General features: G+C 49.5%; 18 non-coding genes across 18 annotated transcripts; all 18 read right to left on the bottom strand.

Annotated features, from left to right (window-relative positions):
- Positions 1-3,222: 3,222 nt before the first annotated feature.
- On the bottom strand, positions 3,223-3,295 carry Trnar-ucg (transfer RNA arginine (anticodon UCG)). Its single transcript has one exon. It is a non-coding gene; the product is annotated as a tRNA-Arg (tRNA).
- A 539-nt stretch (positions 3,296-3,834) lies between these two features.
- Trnat-agu (transfer RNA threonine (anticodon AGU)) lies at positions 3,835-3,906 on the bottom strand. Its single transcript has one exon. It is a non-coding gene; the product is annotated as a tRNA-Thr (tRNA).
- Positions 3,907-4,224: 318 nt separating this feature from the next.
- Trnak-cuu (transfer RNA lysine (anticodon CUU)) lies at positions 4,225-4,297 on the bottom strand. Its single transcript has one exon. It is a non-coding gene; the product is annotated as a tRNA-Lys (tRNA).
- Positions 4,298-4,736: 439 nt separating this feature from the next.
- Trnar-ucg (transfer RNA arginine (anticodon UCG)) lies at positions 4,737-4,809 on the bottom strand. Its single transcript has one exon. It is a non-coding gene; the product is annotated as a tRNA-Arg (tRNA).
- Positions 4,810-5,360: 551 nt separating this feature from the next.
- On the bottom strand, positions 5,361-5,432 carry Trnat-agu (transfer RNA threonine (anticodon AGU)). Its single transcript has one exon. It is a non-coding gene; the product is annotated as a tRNA-Thr (tRNA).
- A 318-nt stretch (positions 5,433-5,750) lies between these two features.
- On the bottom strand, positions 5,751-5,823 carry Trnak-cuu (transfer RNA lysine (anticodon CUU)). The gene has a single exon. It is a non-coding gene; the product is annotated as a tRNA-Lys (tRNA).
- Positions 5,824-6,262: 439 nt separating this feature from the next.
- Trnar-ucg (transfer RNA arginine (anticodon UCG)) lies at positions 6,263-6,335 on the bottom strand. The gene has a single exon. It is a non-coding gene; the product is annotated as a tRNA-Arg (tRNA).
- A 542-nt stretch (positions 6,336-6,877) lies between these two features.
- Positions 6,878-6,949, bottom strand: Trnat-agu (transfer RNA threonine (anticodon AGU)). The gene has a single exon. It is a non-coding gene; the product is annotated as a tRNA-Thr (tRNA).
- A 318-nt stretch (positions 6,950-7,267) lies between these two features.
- Positions 7,268-7,340, bottom strand: Trnak-cuu (transfer RNA lysine (anticodon CUU)). Its single transcript has one exon. It is a non-coding gene; the product is annotated as a tRNA-Lys (tRNA).
- A 439-nt stretch (positions 7,341-7,779) lies between these two features.
- Trnar-ucg (transfer RNA arginine (anticodon UCG)) lies at positions 7,780-7,852 on the bottom strand. The gene has a single exon. It is a non-coding gene; the product is annotated as a tRNA-Arg (tRNA).
- A 457-nt stretch (positions 7,853-8,309) lies between these two features.
- Positions 8,310-8,381, bottom strand: Trnat-agu (transfer RNA threonine (anticodon AGU)). The gene has a single exon. It is a non-coding gene; the product is annotated as a tRNA-Thr (tRNA).
- An 812-nt stretch (positions 8,382-9,193) lies between these two features.
- On the bottom strand, positions 9,194-9,266 carry Trnar-ucg (transfer RNA arginine (anticodon UCG)). Its single transcript has one exon. It is a non-coding gene; the product is annotated as a tRNA-Arg (tRNA).
- Positions 9,267-9,805: 539 nt separating this feature from the next.
- Positions 9,806-9,877, bottom strand: Trnat-agu (transfer RNA threonine (anticodon AGU)). Its single transcript has one exon. It is a non-coding gene; the product is annotated as a tRNA-Thr (tRNA).
- Positions 9,878-10,097: 220 nt separating this feature from the next.
- Trnak-cuu (transfer RNA lysine (anticodon CUU)) lies at positions 10,098-10,170 on the bottom strand. Its single transcript has one exon. It is a non-coding gene; the product is annotated as a tRNA-Lys (tRNA).
- Positions 10,171-10,609: 439 nt separating this feature from the next.
- On the bottom strand, positions 10,610-10,682 carry Trnar-ucg (transfer RNA arginine (anticodon UCG)). The gene has a single exon. It is a non-coding gene; the product is annotated as a tRNA-Arg (tRNA).
- Positions 10,683-11,221: 539 nt separating this feature from the next.
- On the bottom strand, positions 11,222-11,293 carry Trnat-agu (transfer RNA threonine (anticodon AGU)). Its single transcript has one exon. It is a non-coding gene; the product is annotated as a tRNA-Thr (tRNA).
- A 318-nt stretch (positions 11,294-11,611) lies between these two features.
- Trnak-cuu (transfer RNA lysine (anticodon CUU)) lies at positions 11,612-11,684 on the bottom strand. The gene has a single exon. It is a non-coding gene; the product is annotated as a tRNA-Lys (tRNA).
- A 439-nt stretch (positions 11,685-12,123) lies between these two features.
- Positions 12,124-12,196, bottom strand: Trnar-ucg (transfer RNA arginine (anticodon UCG)). The gene has a single exon. It is a non-coding gene; the product is annotated as a tRNA-Arg (tRNA).
- Positions 12,197-12,840: the final 644 nt, after the last annotated feature.

Raw genomic sequence — 12,840 nt, 5'->3', positions numbered from 1 at the left:
GGGAGGGTGCGCATGACGTAATTCAAAATGGAGTCGTCTGCTGCAGTTTCAGCGTCGTCATCACTATAAGTACGACGGTAGTGCTCGACGAACGTGCGTACGATGTCATTCTGAGTGGTCACCTGCGTTCCATGAGGCGTGGTCAGAGTGCTGATGATCTGCCGACGACGCCTTCGTTTGTCGGACACTATATCATGCATGGATGGAATTTCTAAATCCGCGCGATCGTGGCGCCGCGTCCGGATCACGACCCCTTGCAGTTTCCGGCGTGCCAGCGCAATTATCTTCGCCTTAGTTCTTTGCCGTTCCAACTGGTTGTCCGGGGTTGGCGGTTGAGCATCCAGATCCCGGAGAATCGCGTAATAGAAGTCAACAGTGGTGCGATGCCAGTCGGCCATGCCCTTCCCGTATCTCATCAGTGTCCTCCGGATCGCTGGTTTGGCGCAGTCCAACCACCATGTCAATGTCGAGTGGTAGTGGGGAAGGCGTCGTTCGCAGGCTGTCCACGTTTCAGTGACTTGTTGGCGACACGCCAGGTCATGCAAGTGTGAGGTATTGAGTTTCCATGGCGCACGGCTGCGCCATACTGATTGCGGCGGAAGGAGGACCGTACAGACGTAAGCGCAATGGTCGGAAAAGGCCAGCGGCCAGCGTTCGGCGCCCCGTATCGCAGATCTAAGAGTTTGTGAGACATATATCCTATCTAGTCGGCTTGCGGAATGACTTGTAAGAAAGGTATGGCCAGAAAGGTCGCCGTGTTGTACTTCCCAGGTATCGTGAAGCAGGAGGTCTCGCACCACTATACGTAGCTCCTGGCATGTAGTATAGTGGGGAACCTGATCTTTAGGGTGCAGAACGCAGTTAAAGTCACCTCCTAGTAGGCAATGGTCATAACGCCCTAAAAACAGGGGAGCGATTTCCTCGGAATAAAACTGGGCTCTTTCATGCCGTCGGTCGGTGCCTGAGGGAGCGTAGACATTAATGATGCGTGTCCCCATGGCAGTGAGTGCCATGCCCCGAGCTGATGGAAGGAAGGCGACATCGGTCACAGAAATCCCGTGGCGGACGTAGATGGCCACCCCGCGGCCCATAGGATCACTCGCGGAGGCGTGGGCGGTATAGCCATTGATATCCGGGAGACTAGCCAAGTGAACTTCCTGCAGAAGGGCGAAATCAATATCCGAAGCCCAGAACATCTCCTGCATAAGGCGGATTTTCACCCTGGAACGGATGTTGTTGGTGTTGATGGTTGCTATCCGGTAGGCCTGGTGTCGGATTGCTGGAGGCTGGTCCACTCCGCCATCCACGCAAGGGTGTGGGCGTCGCAGCGGAACGTTATCCCGCTGGCCCGCAGGGGTCTGGGGAGAGTATGATTAGTGGTGCGGCCGTGACGGCGCAGGTTCCGGAACGGCTCCTGCTCCGTGACCTCCTCCTCGTGCCACGCCGTGGAAGCGGAAACTGGTGTATCGTCCATTTTGTCTGCAGAAGATGTTGTAATTGTGCGTGGTGTAGTGTCGCCCGTGGGACGTTCATGATTTAGTTCAGCGTCAGCACGGGGCGCAGGCTCACCGATAGATGTCTCCGCGCTCATTACGTCTTCGTCAGCAGTCGCGGGTTCTGAGGCCTCGTGCTGGTCGACGGTTACGTCCTCCTTGACTTGTAACATCTCCTCTTGGCCGGAAACGGTGCGACGTCTTCGCTTGCGACGTTTCGGGGAACGTTGTTTCCTTGTGCGACCCTCCGTGTCCGACGACGGAAGGGAGTCGCGTCGTTCTGGCAGAAAGGCTGCTGTAGGAACGATGAGCGAGTCGATCTCCATCGTGTTTCCGAGATCAGGGTCAGCGTCTGGTTGCGCCGGCATCTTCGGAGCGGCGTCAATGGCCGGCCGAGGCGGCGGGTCGTCCGAGGCGCTCTCCGTCGGTGTCTGGTCGGGCTCGTTGGTGGCGTCGTTTGTGGTGACCGGGTGACGTTGCAAAGTGGTAGGAGAAGCCAGAGCAGCGGCATAGGTCACCGGTAGCACTGTAGGTTGCGACATGGGTGGTTGTTCGGCAGCTGGAAGTTGCGTAATACGCCGTTGTAGGCATTCGGATCTAAGGTGGCCTTCTTTGCCGCACCCGGAACAGGTCCGAGGCTGGCCATCGTATATAATTATGGCACGGCATCCGCCGATCTGTAAGTAGGACGGGACGTGGCTTCGGAGATCTATGGTGACCTGTCGGACCCCGTTTAGGACAGGATACGTCCGAAACTGTATCCACTTCTCCGCAGTGTGGCCGTGGACTGTGCCGTATGGGCGTAGTGCCGCGACGACTTCCTCAGCTGGCAGTTCGAATGGCAGTTCGAAAATGCGTATCGTTCGCATACCTAAGCCTGCGTGGTCGACGGTTACCTCCCCCACATTGCCATCAGCGTGACAGAAGCGGAGCCCCTGTTTGGTCTCACGTAGTATGCGTTCGCACGCCGCGTCGTTAATGATTTTGACATAGACCGTGCTGCTCACGATGGACAAATGTATGCCGATAATATCGGTCGCCGGGATCTTCACTTCCTCTCGCAGAAAACGCTCCACCTCGAGCGCTTTGGGTCGGGCATAATCGTTGCAGAAAGTAAATCGGAGTGTTGATTTACGGTAACGGTTCGCCATGGATCGTACAAAGTAAGCCGGCACTTAAGCAACGGCCGTCAGAAAGTAAACAAGGCGAGCTCGCGCGTCGCACGAAGTCAACTCGTACGCGTCCGCTCTGTTGCCCTGCCGAAGGCAGACTGACTGAGCTAGCCGGGCTGCACACACCGCCTTACGAGCCATACAATACTGATTTGACCTGCGACCATCTATTGAAGATTCTTTTGACTACAGCTTATTTCCTGCTGCCACAAATCAGCTACAATCCTATTTAATGAAAAATTGTCTCCGAAAGGAATCAAATCTGCTTGAAATGATACGTGGCTATCAGCACCATTATTCAACACACATGCTCGACTGTGCGCAGACGCCTGTGGCGTAGCCCTTGGGTCCTGAATCAGATGCAGTAGTTGCAACAAAAACTCTCCTGAACGGCACTGTGCCGAAAATTTCGCTACAGATCACGCTTGTGTTGCTTGTGCTTCAGGTAGACGCCGGTTTTGCAGCCAGGAAGCGGACAGCAGCTACTTTCAACTAGTTGTGCAGTACTCAAACAACACACTAAAACAGCATGCATCTTTTGCAGAACAGGAAAAACTCGACCGTGACAGGATTCGAACCTGCAATCTTCGGATCCGAAGTCCGACGCCTTATCCATTAGGCCACACGGTCACTGGCGCAATATGCTTTCCCACACACACCTCATTTTCACCATTTGTACACTTGGCGGAATGAATTTCCCATCTTTGACCCAGTTCTCCATCTCAAATTTTAGTACTAAACGTGCGGCGCTACTTCTTGCTGTGTCCCATCGCAAGTTACATTCAAGCCCTTATGACGCTGATCAAACAAGAGGTGGCAAATCAGCTTCAATCGCTTAGTGCCATCTCAGTCGCTTGCGGAAGGTACCTCACCCTATGTGATACAATGGCGAGTTGTCGCTATTACCAAAGCGCCGCCGCCGTTGACGACGATAATGGCGAGGGTCGTTATCAGGGGTAGAAAATACATCACAAGAACTAAGTATTTCACGTCGGCATTCTCCGGAGACTGCCAAAAGCAGCAGTGTCTTGTGCCCACTTTAATAGCACCAATCACACTATTCATTTGCGAGAGCATTTCTTAAATACCGCACCCATTCATAATGTTTTTTATCCTTGACCGCTTTTTTCGAAAGGGCCACGGTGGGAGGGGCTGTTACAAAATTCATTTGCCTCCTGTGAGGATCGAACTCACGACCTCTGGTTTACTAGACCAGCGCTCTGCCACTGAGCTAAGAAGGCGCCTCCTAGCGCACTTTTCGGGTACTTTGTTCTTACAGACTAGTGAATCGGAGCCCTTCAGCTCGAAACGTACCGCATGAGCGACCATTGTTTGCATTTCGTTAGCACAGCTGCTGCTTTTCTACACATCTCACACCATATCGATGTACAAATTAAATTCCAAAACAAATTTATTTCATTTCAGAGTTACTTTCAGCTTCAAATACCGTTCCTCTGATATTCATCCGAAGCTAGGCATCGTCGTAACCCGTTACGTTCGTCACGCAAGGCTCACGAGAGGGGCGCATGTTGGATTGGCGTAGACACAAAATTTTGTGCCGCCCAGCGTGGGGCTCGAACCCACGACCCTGAGATTAAGAGTCTCATGCTCTACCGACTGAGCTAGCCGGGCTGTACACAAGGGTTACGAGCCATACAATACTGATTTGACCTGCGACCATCTATTGAAGATTCTTTTGACTACAGCTTATTTCCTGCTGCCACAAATCAGCTACAATCCTATTTAATGAAAAATTGTCTCCGAAAGGCATCAAATCTGCTTGAAATGATACGTGGCTATCAGCACCATTATTCAACACACATGCTCGACTGTGCGCAGACGCCTGTGGCGTAGCCCTTGGGTCCTGAATCAGATGCAGTAGTTGCAACAAAAACTCTCCTGAACGGCACTGTGCCGAAAATTTCGCTACAGATCACGCTTGTGTTGCTTGTGCTTCAGGTAGACGCCGGTTTTGCAGCCAGGAAGCGGACAGCAGCTACTTTCAATTAGTTTTGCAGTACTCAAACAACACACTAAAACAGCATGCATCTTTTGCAGAACAGGAAAAACTCGACCGTGACAGGATTCGAACCTGCAATCTTCGGATCCGAAGTCCGACGCCTTATCCATTAGGCCACACGGTCACTGGCGCAATATGCTTTCCCACACACACCTCATTTTCACCATTTGTACACTTGGCGGAATGAATTTCCCATCTTTGACCCAGTTCTCCATCTCAAATTTTAGTACTAAACGTGCGGCGCTACTTCTTGCTGTGTCCCATCGCAAGTTACATTCAAGCCCTTATGACGCTGATCAAACAAGAGGTGGCAAATCAGCTTCAATCGCTTAGTGCCATCTCAGTCGCTTGCGGAAGGTACCTCACCCTATGTGATACAATGGCGAGTTGTCGCTATTACCAAAGCGCCGCCGCCGCCGACGACGACGACGACGACGATAATCGCGAGGGTCTTTATCAGGGGTAGAAAATACATCACAAGAACTAAGTACTTCACGTCGGCATTCTCCGGAGACTGCCAAAAGCAGCAGTGTCTTGTGCCCACTTTCATAGCACCATTCACACTATTCATTTGCGAGAGCATTTCTTAAATACCGCACCCATTCATAATTTTTTTTATCCTTGACCGCTTGTTTCGAAAGGGCCACGGTGGGAGGGGCTGTTACAAAATTCATTTGCCTCCTGTGAGGATCGAACTCACGACCTCTGGTTTACTAGACCAGCGCTCTGCCACTGTCCTAAGGAGGCGCCTCCTAGCGCGCTTTTCGGGTACTTTGTTCTGACAGACTAGTGAATCGGAGCCCTTCAGCTCGAAACGCACCGCATGAGCGACCATTAGTTGCATTTCGTTAGCACAGCTGCTGCTTTCCTACACATCTCACACCATATCGATGTACAAATTAAATTCCAAAACAAATTTATTTCATTTCAGAGTTACTTTCAGCTTCAAATACCGTTCCTCTGATATTCATCCGAAGCTAGGCATCGTCGTAACCCGTTACGTTCGTCACGCAAGGCTCACGAGAGGGGCGCATGTTGGATCCGCGTAGACACAAAATTTGGAGCCGCCCAGCGTGGGGCTCGAACCCACGACCCTGAGATTAAGAGTCTCATGCTCTACCGACTGAGCTAGCCGGGCTGTACACAAGGGTTATGAGCCATACAATACTGATTTGACCTGCGACCATCTATTGAAGATTCTTTTGACTACAGCTTATTTCCTGCTGCCACAAATCAGCTACAATCCTATTTAATGAAAAATTGTCTCCGAAAGGAATCAAATCTGCTTGAAATGATACGTGGCTATCAGCACCATTATTCAACACACATGCTCGACTGTGCGCAGACGCCTGTGGCGTAGCCCTTGGGTCCTGAATCAGATGCAGTAGTTGCAACAAAAACTCTCCTGAACGGCACTGTGCCGAAAATTTCGCTACAGATCACCCTTGTGTTGCTTGTGCTTCAGGTAGACGCCGGTTTTGCAGCCAGGAAGCGGACAGCAGCTACTTTCAACTAGTTTTGCAGTACTCAAACAACACACTAAAACAGCATGCATCTTTTGCAGAACAGGAAAAACTCGACCGTGACAGGATTCGAACCTGCAATCTTCGGATCCGAAGTCCGACGGCTTATCCATTAGGCCACACGGTCACTGGCGCAATATGCTTTCCCACACACACCTCATTTTCACCATTTGTACACTTGGCGGAATGAATTTCCCATCTTTGACCCAGTTCTCCATCTCAAATTTTAGTACTAAACGTGCGGCGCTACTTCTTGCTGTGTCCCATCGCAAGTTACATTCAAGCCCTTATGACGCTGATCAAACAAGAGGTGGCAAATCAGCTTCAATCGCTTAGTGCCATCTCAGTCGCTTGCGGAAGGTACCTCACCCTATGTGATACAATGGCGAGTTGTCGCTATTACCAAAGCGCCGCCGACGACGACGACGACGATAATCACGAGGGTCTTTATCAGGGGTAGAAAATACATCACAAGAACTAAGTATTTCACGTCGGCATTCTCCGGAGACTGCCAAAAGCAGCAGTGTCTTGTGCCCACATTCATAGCACCATTCACACTATTCATTTGCGAGAGCATTTCTTAAATACCGCACCCATTCATAATTCTTTTTATCCTTGACCGCTTGTTTCGAAAGGGCCACGGTGGGAGGGGCTGTTACAAAATTCATTTGCCTCCTGTAAGGATCGAACTCACGACCTCTGGTTTACTAGACCAGCGCTCTGCCACTGACCTAACGAGGCGCCTCCTAGCGCGCTTTTCGGGTACTTTGTTCTGACAGACTAGTGAATCGGAGCCCTTCAGCTCGAAACGCACCGCATGAGCGACCATTAGTTGCATTTCGTTAGCACAGCTGCTGCTTTCCTACACATCTCACACCATATCGATGTACAAATTAAATTCCAAAACAAATTTATTTCATTTCAGAGTTACTTTCAGCTTCAAATACCGTTCCTCTGATATTCATCCGAAGCTAGGCATCGTCGTAACCCGTTACGTTCGTCACGCAAGGCTCACGAGAGGGGCGCATGTTGGATTGGCGTAGACACAAAATTTTGTGCCGCCCAGCGTGGGGCTCGAACCCACGACCCTGAGATTAAGAGTCTCATGCTCTACCGACTGAGCTAGCCGGGCTGTACACAAGGGTTACGAGCCATACAATACTGATTTGACCTGCGACCATCTATTGAAGATTCTTTTGACTACAGCTTATTTCCTGCTGCCACAAATCAGCTACAATCCTATTTAATGAAAAATTGTCTCCGAAAGGCATCAAATCTGCTTGAAATGATACGTGGCTATCAGCACCATTATTCAACACACATGCTCGACTGTGCGCAGACGCCTGTGGCGTAGCCCTTGGGTCCTGAATCAGATGCAGTAGTTGCAACAAAAACTCTCCTGAACGGCACTGTGCCGAAAATTTCGCTACAGATCACCCTTGTGTTGCTTGTGCTTCAGGTAGACGCCGGTTTTGCAGCCAGGAAGCGGACAGCAGCTACTTTCAATTAGTTTTGCAGTACTCAAACAACACACTAAAACAGCATGCATCTTTTGCAGAACAGGAAAAACTCGACCGTGACAGGATTCGAACCTGCAATCTTCGGATCCGAAGTCCGACGCCTTATCCATTAGGCCACACGGTCACTGGCGCAATATGCTTTCCCACACACACCTCATTTTCACCATTTGTACACTTGGCGGAATGAATTTCCCAAAACAAGAGGTGGCAAATCAGCTTCAATCGCTTAGTGCCATCTCAGTCGCTTGCGGAAGGTACCTCACCCTATGTGATACAATGGCGAGTTGTCGCTATTACCAAAGCGCCGCCGCCGCCGACGACGACGACGACGACGACGACGAAGATAATCGCGAGGGTCTTTATCAGGGGTGGAAAATACATCACAAGAACTAAGTATTTCACGTCGCCATTCTCCGGAGACTGCCAAAAGCAGCAGTTTCTGGTGCCCACTTTAATAGCACCATTCACACTATTCATTTGCGAGAGCATTTCTTAAATACCGCACCCATTCATAATTTTTTTTATCCTTGACCGCTTTTTTCGAAAGGGATACGGTGGGAAGGGCTGTTACATAATTCATTTGCCTCCTGTGAGGATCGAACTCACGACCTCTGGTTTACTAGACCAGCGTTCTGCCACTGAGCTAAGGAGGCGCCTCCTAGCGACCTTTTCGGGTACTTTGTTCTTACAGACTAGTGAATCGGAGCCCTTCAGCTCGAAACGCACCGCATGAGCGACCATTAGTTGCATTTCGTTAGCACAGCTGCTGCTTTCCTACACATCTCACACCATATCGATGTACAAATTAAATTCCAAAACAAATTTATTTCATTTCAGAGTTACTTTCAGCTTCAAATACCGTTCCTCTGATATTCATCCGAAGCTAGGCATCGTCGTAACCCGTTACGTTCGTCACGCAAGGCTCACGAGAGGGGCGCATGTTGGATCCGCGTAGACACAAAATTTTGAGCCGCCCACGACCCTGAGATTAAGAGTCTCATGCTCTACCGACTGAGCTAGCCGGGCTGTACACAAGGGTTACGAGCCATACAATACTGATTTGACCTGCGACCATCTATTGAAGATTCTTTTGACTACAGCTTATTTCCTGCTGCCACAAATCAGCTACAATCCTATTTAAAGAAAAATTGTCTCCGAAAGGAATCAAATCTGCTTGAAATGATACGTGGCTATCAGCACCATTATTCAACACACATGCACGACTGTGCGCAGACGCCTGTGGCGTAGCCCTTGGGTCCTGAATCAGATGCAGTAGTTGCAACAAAAACTCTCCTGAACGGCACTGTGCCGAAAATTTCGCTACAGATCACCCTTTTGTTGCTTGTGCTTCAGGTAGACGCCGGTTTTGCAGCCAGGAAGCGGACAGCAGCTACTTTCAACTAGTTGTGCAGTACTCAAACAACACACTAAAACAGCATGCATCTTTTGCAGAACAGGAAAAACTCGACCGTGACAGGATTCGAACCTGCAATCTTCGGATCCGAAGTCCGACGCCTTATCCATTAGGCCACACGGTCACTGGCGCAATATGCTTCCCCACACACACCTCATTTTCACCATTTGTACACTTGGCGGAATGAATTTCCCATCTTTGACCCAGTTCTCCATCTCAAAATTTAGTACTAAAAGTGCGACGCTACTTCTTGCTGTGTCCCATCGCAAGTTACATTCAAGCCCTTATGACGCTGATCAAACAAGAGGTGGCAAATCAGCTTCAATCGCTTAGTGATATCTCAGTCGCTTGCGGAAGGTACCTCACCCTATGTGATACAATGGCGAGTTGTCGCTATTACCAAAGCGCCGAAGCCGCCGCCGACGATAATCGCGAGGGTCTTTATCAGGGGTAGAAAATACATCACAAGAACTAAGCATTTCACGTCGGCGTTCTCCGGAGACTGCCAAAAGCAGCAGTGTCTTGTGCCCACTTTCTTAGCACCATTCACACTATTCATTTGCGAGAGCATTTCTTAAATACCGCACCCATTCATAATTTTTTTTATCCTTGACCGCTTTTTTCGAAAGGGCCACGGTGGGAAGGGATGTTACATAATTCATTTGCCTCCTGTGAGGATCGAACTCACGACCTCTGGTTTACTAGACCAGCGCTCTGCCACTGAGCTAAGGAGGCGCCTCCTAGCGCGCTTTTCGGGTACTTTGTTCTGACAGACTAGTGAATCGGAGCCCTTCAGCTCAAAACGCACCGCATGAGCGACCATTATTTGCATTTCGTTAGCACAGCTGCTGCTTTCCTACACATCTCACACCACACCACGTAACCCGTTACGTTCGTCACGCAAGGCTCACGAGAGGGGCGCATGTTGGATCCGCGTAGACACAAAATTTTGAGCCGCACAGCGTGGGGCTCGAACCCACGACCCTGAGATTAAGAGTCTCATGCTCTACCGACTGAGCTAGCCGGGCTGTACACAAGGGTTACGAGCCATACAATACTGATTTGACCTGCGACCATCTATTGAAGATTCTTTTGACTACAGCTTATTTCCTGCTGCCACAAATCAGCTACAATCCTATTTAAAGAAAAATTGTCTCCGAAAGGAATCAAATCTGCTTGAAATGATACGTGGCTATCAGCACCATTATTCAACACACATGCTCGACTGTGCGCAGACGCCTGTGGCGTAGCCCTTGGGTCCTGAATCAGATGCAGTAGTTGCAACAAAAACTCTCCTGAACGGCACTGTGCCGAAAATTTCGCTACAGATCACCCTTTTGTTGCTTGTGCTTCAGGTAGACGCCGGTTTTGCAGCCAGGAAGCGGACAGCAGCTACTTTCAACTAGTTGTGCAGTACTCAAACAACACACTAAAACAGCATGCATCTTTTGCAGAACAGGAAAAACTCGACCGTGACAGGATTCGAACCTGCAATCTTCGGATCCGAAGTCCGACGCCTTATCCATTAGGCCACACGGTCACTGGCGCAATATGCTTCCCCACACACACCTCATTTTCACCATTTGTACACTTGGCGGAATGAATTTCCCATCTTTGACCCAGTTCTCCATCTCAAAATTTAGTACTAAAAGTGCGACGCTACTTCTTGCTGTGTCCCATCGCAAGTTACATTCAAGCCCTTATGACGCTGATCAAACAAGAGGTGGCAAATCAGCTTCAATCGCTTAGTGCCATCTCAGTCGCTTGCGGAAGGTACCTCACCCTATGTGATACAATGGCGAGTTGTCGCTATTACCAAAGCGCCGCCGCCGACGACGACGATAATCGCGAGGGTCTTTATCAGGGGTAGAAAATACATCACAAGAACTAAGCATTTCACGTCGGCGTTCTCCGGAGACTGCCAAAAGCAGCAGTGTCTTGTGCCCACTTTCTTAGCACCATTCACACTATTCATTTGCGAGAGCATTTCTTAAATACCGCACCCATTCATAATTTTTTTTATCCTTGACCGCTTTTTTCGAAAGGGCCACGGTGGGAAGGGATGTTACATAATTCATTTGCCTCCTGTGAGGATCGAACTCACGACCTCTGGTTTACTAGACCAGCGCTCTGCCACTGAGCTAAGGAGGCGCCTCCTAGCGCGCATTTCGGGTACTTTGTTCTAACAGACTAGTGAATCGGAGCCCTTCAGCTCGAAACGCACCGCATGAGCGACCATTATTTGCATTTCGTTAGCACAGCTGCTGCTTTCCTACACATCTCACACCATATCGATGTACAAATTAAATTCCAAAACAAATTTATTTCATTTCAGAGTTACTTTCAGCTTCAAATACCGTTCCTCTGATATTCATCCGAAGCTAGGCATCGTCGTAACGCGTTACGTTCGTCACGCAAGGCTCACGAGAGGGGCGCATGTTGGATCCGCGTAGACACAAAATTTTGAGCCGCCCAGCGTGGGGCTCGAACCCACGACCCTGAGATTAAGAGTCTCATGCTCTACCGACTGAGCTAGCCGGGCTGTACAGTAGGGTTACGAGCCATACAATACTGATTTGACCTGCGACCATCTATTGAAGATTCTTTTGACTACAGCTTATTTCCTGCTGCCACAAATCAGCTACAATCCTATTTAATGAAAAATTGTCTCCGAAAGGAATCAAATCTGCTTGAAATGATACGTGGCTATCAGCACCATTATTCAACACACATGCTCGACTGTGCGCAGACGCCTGTGGCGTAGCCCTTGGGTCCTGAATCAGGTGCAGTAGTTGCAACAAAAACTCTCCTGAACGGCACTGTGCCGAAAATTTCGCTACAGATCACCCTTTTGTTGCTTGTGCTTCAGGTAGACGCCGGTTTTGCAGCCAGGAAGCGGACAGCAGCTACTTTCAACTAGTTGTGCAGTACTCAAACAACACACTAAAACAGCATGCATCTTTTGCAGAACAGGAAAAACTCGACCGTGACAGGATTCGAACCTGCAACCTTCGGATCCGAAGTCCGACGCCTTATCCATTAGGCCACACGGTCACTGGCGCAATATAATTCCCCACACACACCTCATTTTCACCATTTGTACACTTGGCGGAATGAATTTCCCATCTTTGATCCAGTTCTCCATCTCAAATTTTAGTACTAAAAGTGCGACGCTACTTCTTGCTGTGTCCCATCGCAAGTTACATTCAAGCCCTTATGACGCTGATCAAACAAGAGGTGGCAAATCAGCTTCAATCGCTTAATGCCATCTCAGTCGCTTGCGGAAGGTACCTCACCCTATGTGATACAATGGCGAGTTGTCGCTATTACCAAAGCGCCGCCGACGCCGACGACGACGACGACGACGATAATCGCGAGGGTCTTTATCAGGGGTAGAAAATACATCACAAGAACTAAGTATTTCACGTCGGCATTCTCCGGAGACTGCCAAAAGCAGCAGTGTCTTGTGCCCACTTTCATAGCACCATTCACACTATTCATTAGCGAGAGCATTTCTAAAATACCGCACCCATTCATAATTTTTTTTATCCTTGACCACTTGTTTCGAAAGGGCCACGGTGGGAGGGGCTGTTACAAAATTCATTTGCCTCCTGTAAGGAACGAACTCACGACATCTGGTTTACTAGACCAGCGCTCTGCCACTGACCTAAGAAGGCGCCTCCTAGCGCGCTTTTCGG

Source organism: Schistocerca cancellata, unplaced genomic scaffold, assembly GCF_023864275.1.
Source record: "Schistocerca cancellata isolate TAMUIC-IGC-003103 unplaced genomic scaffold, iqSchCanc2.1 HiC_scaffold_1111, whole genome shotgun sequence".
Taxonomy (NCBI): domain Eukaryota; kingdom Metazoa; phylum Arthropoda; class Insecta; order Orthoptera; family Acrididae; genus Schistocerca; species Schistocerca cancellata.
Note: the sequence above shows the minus strand (reverse complement) of the source record. Positions and strands in the feature narration are given on the sequence as shown.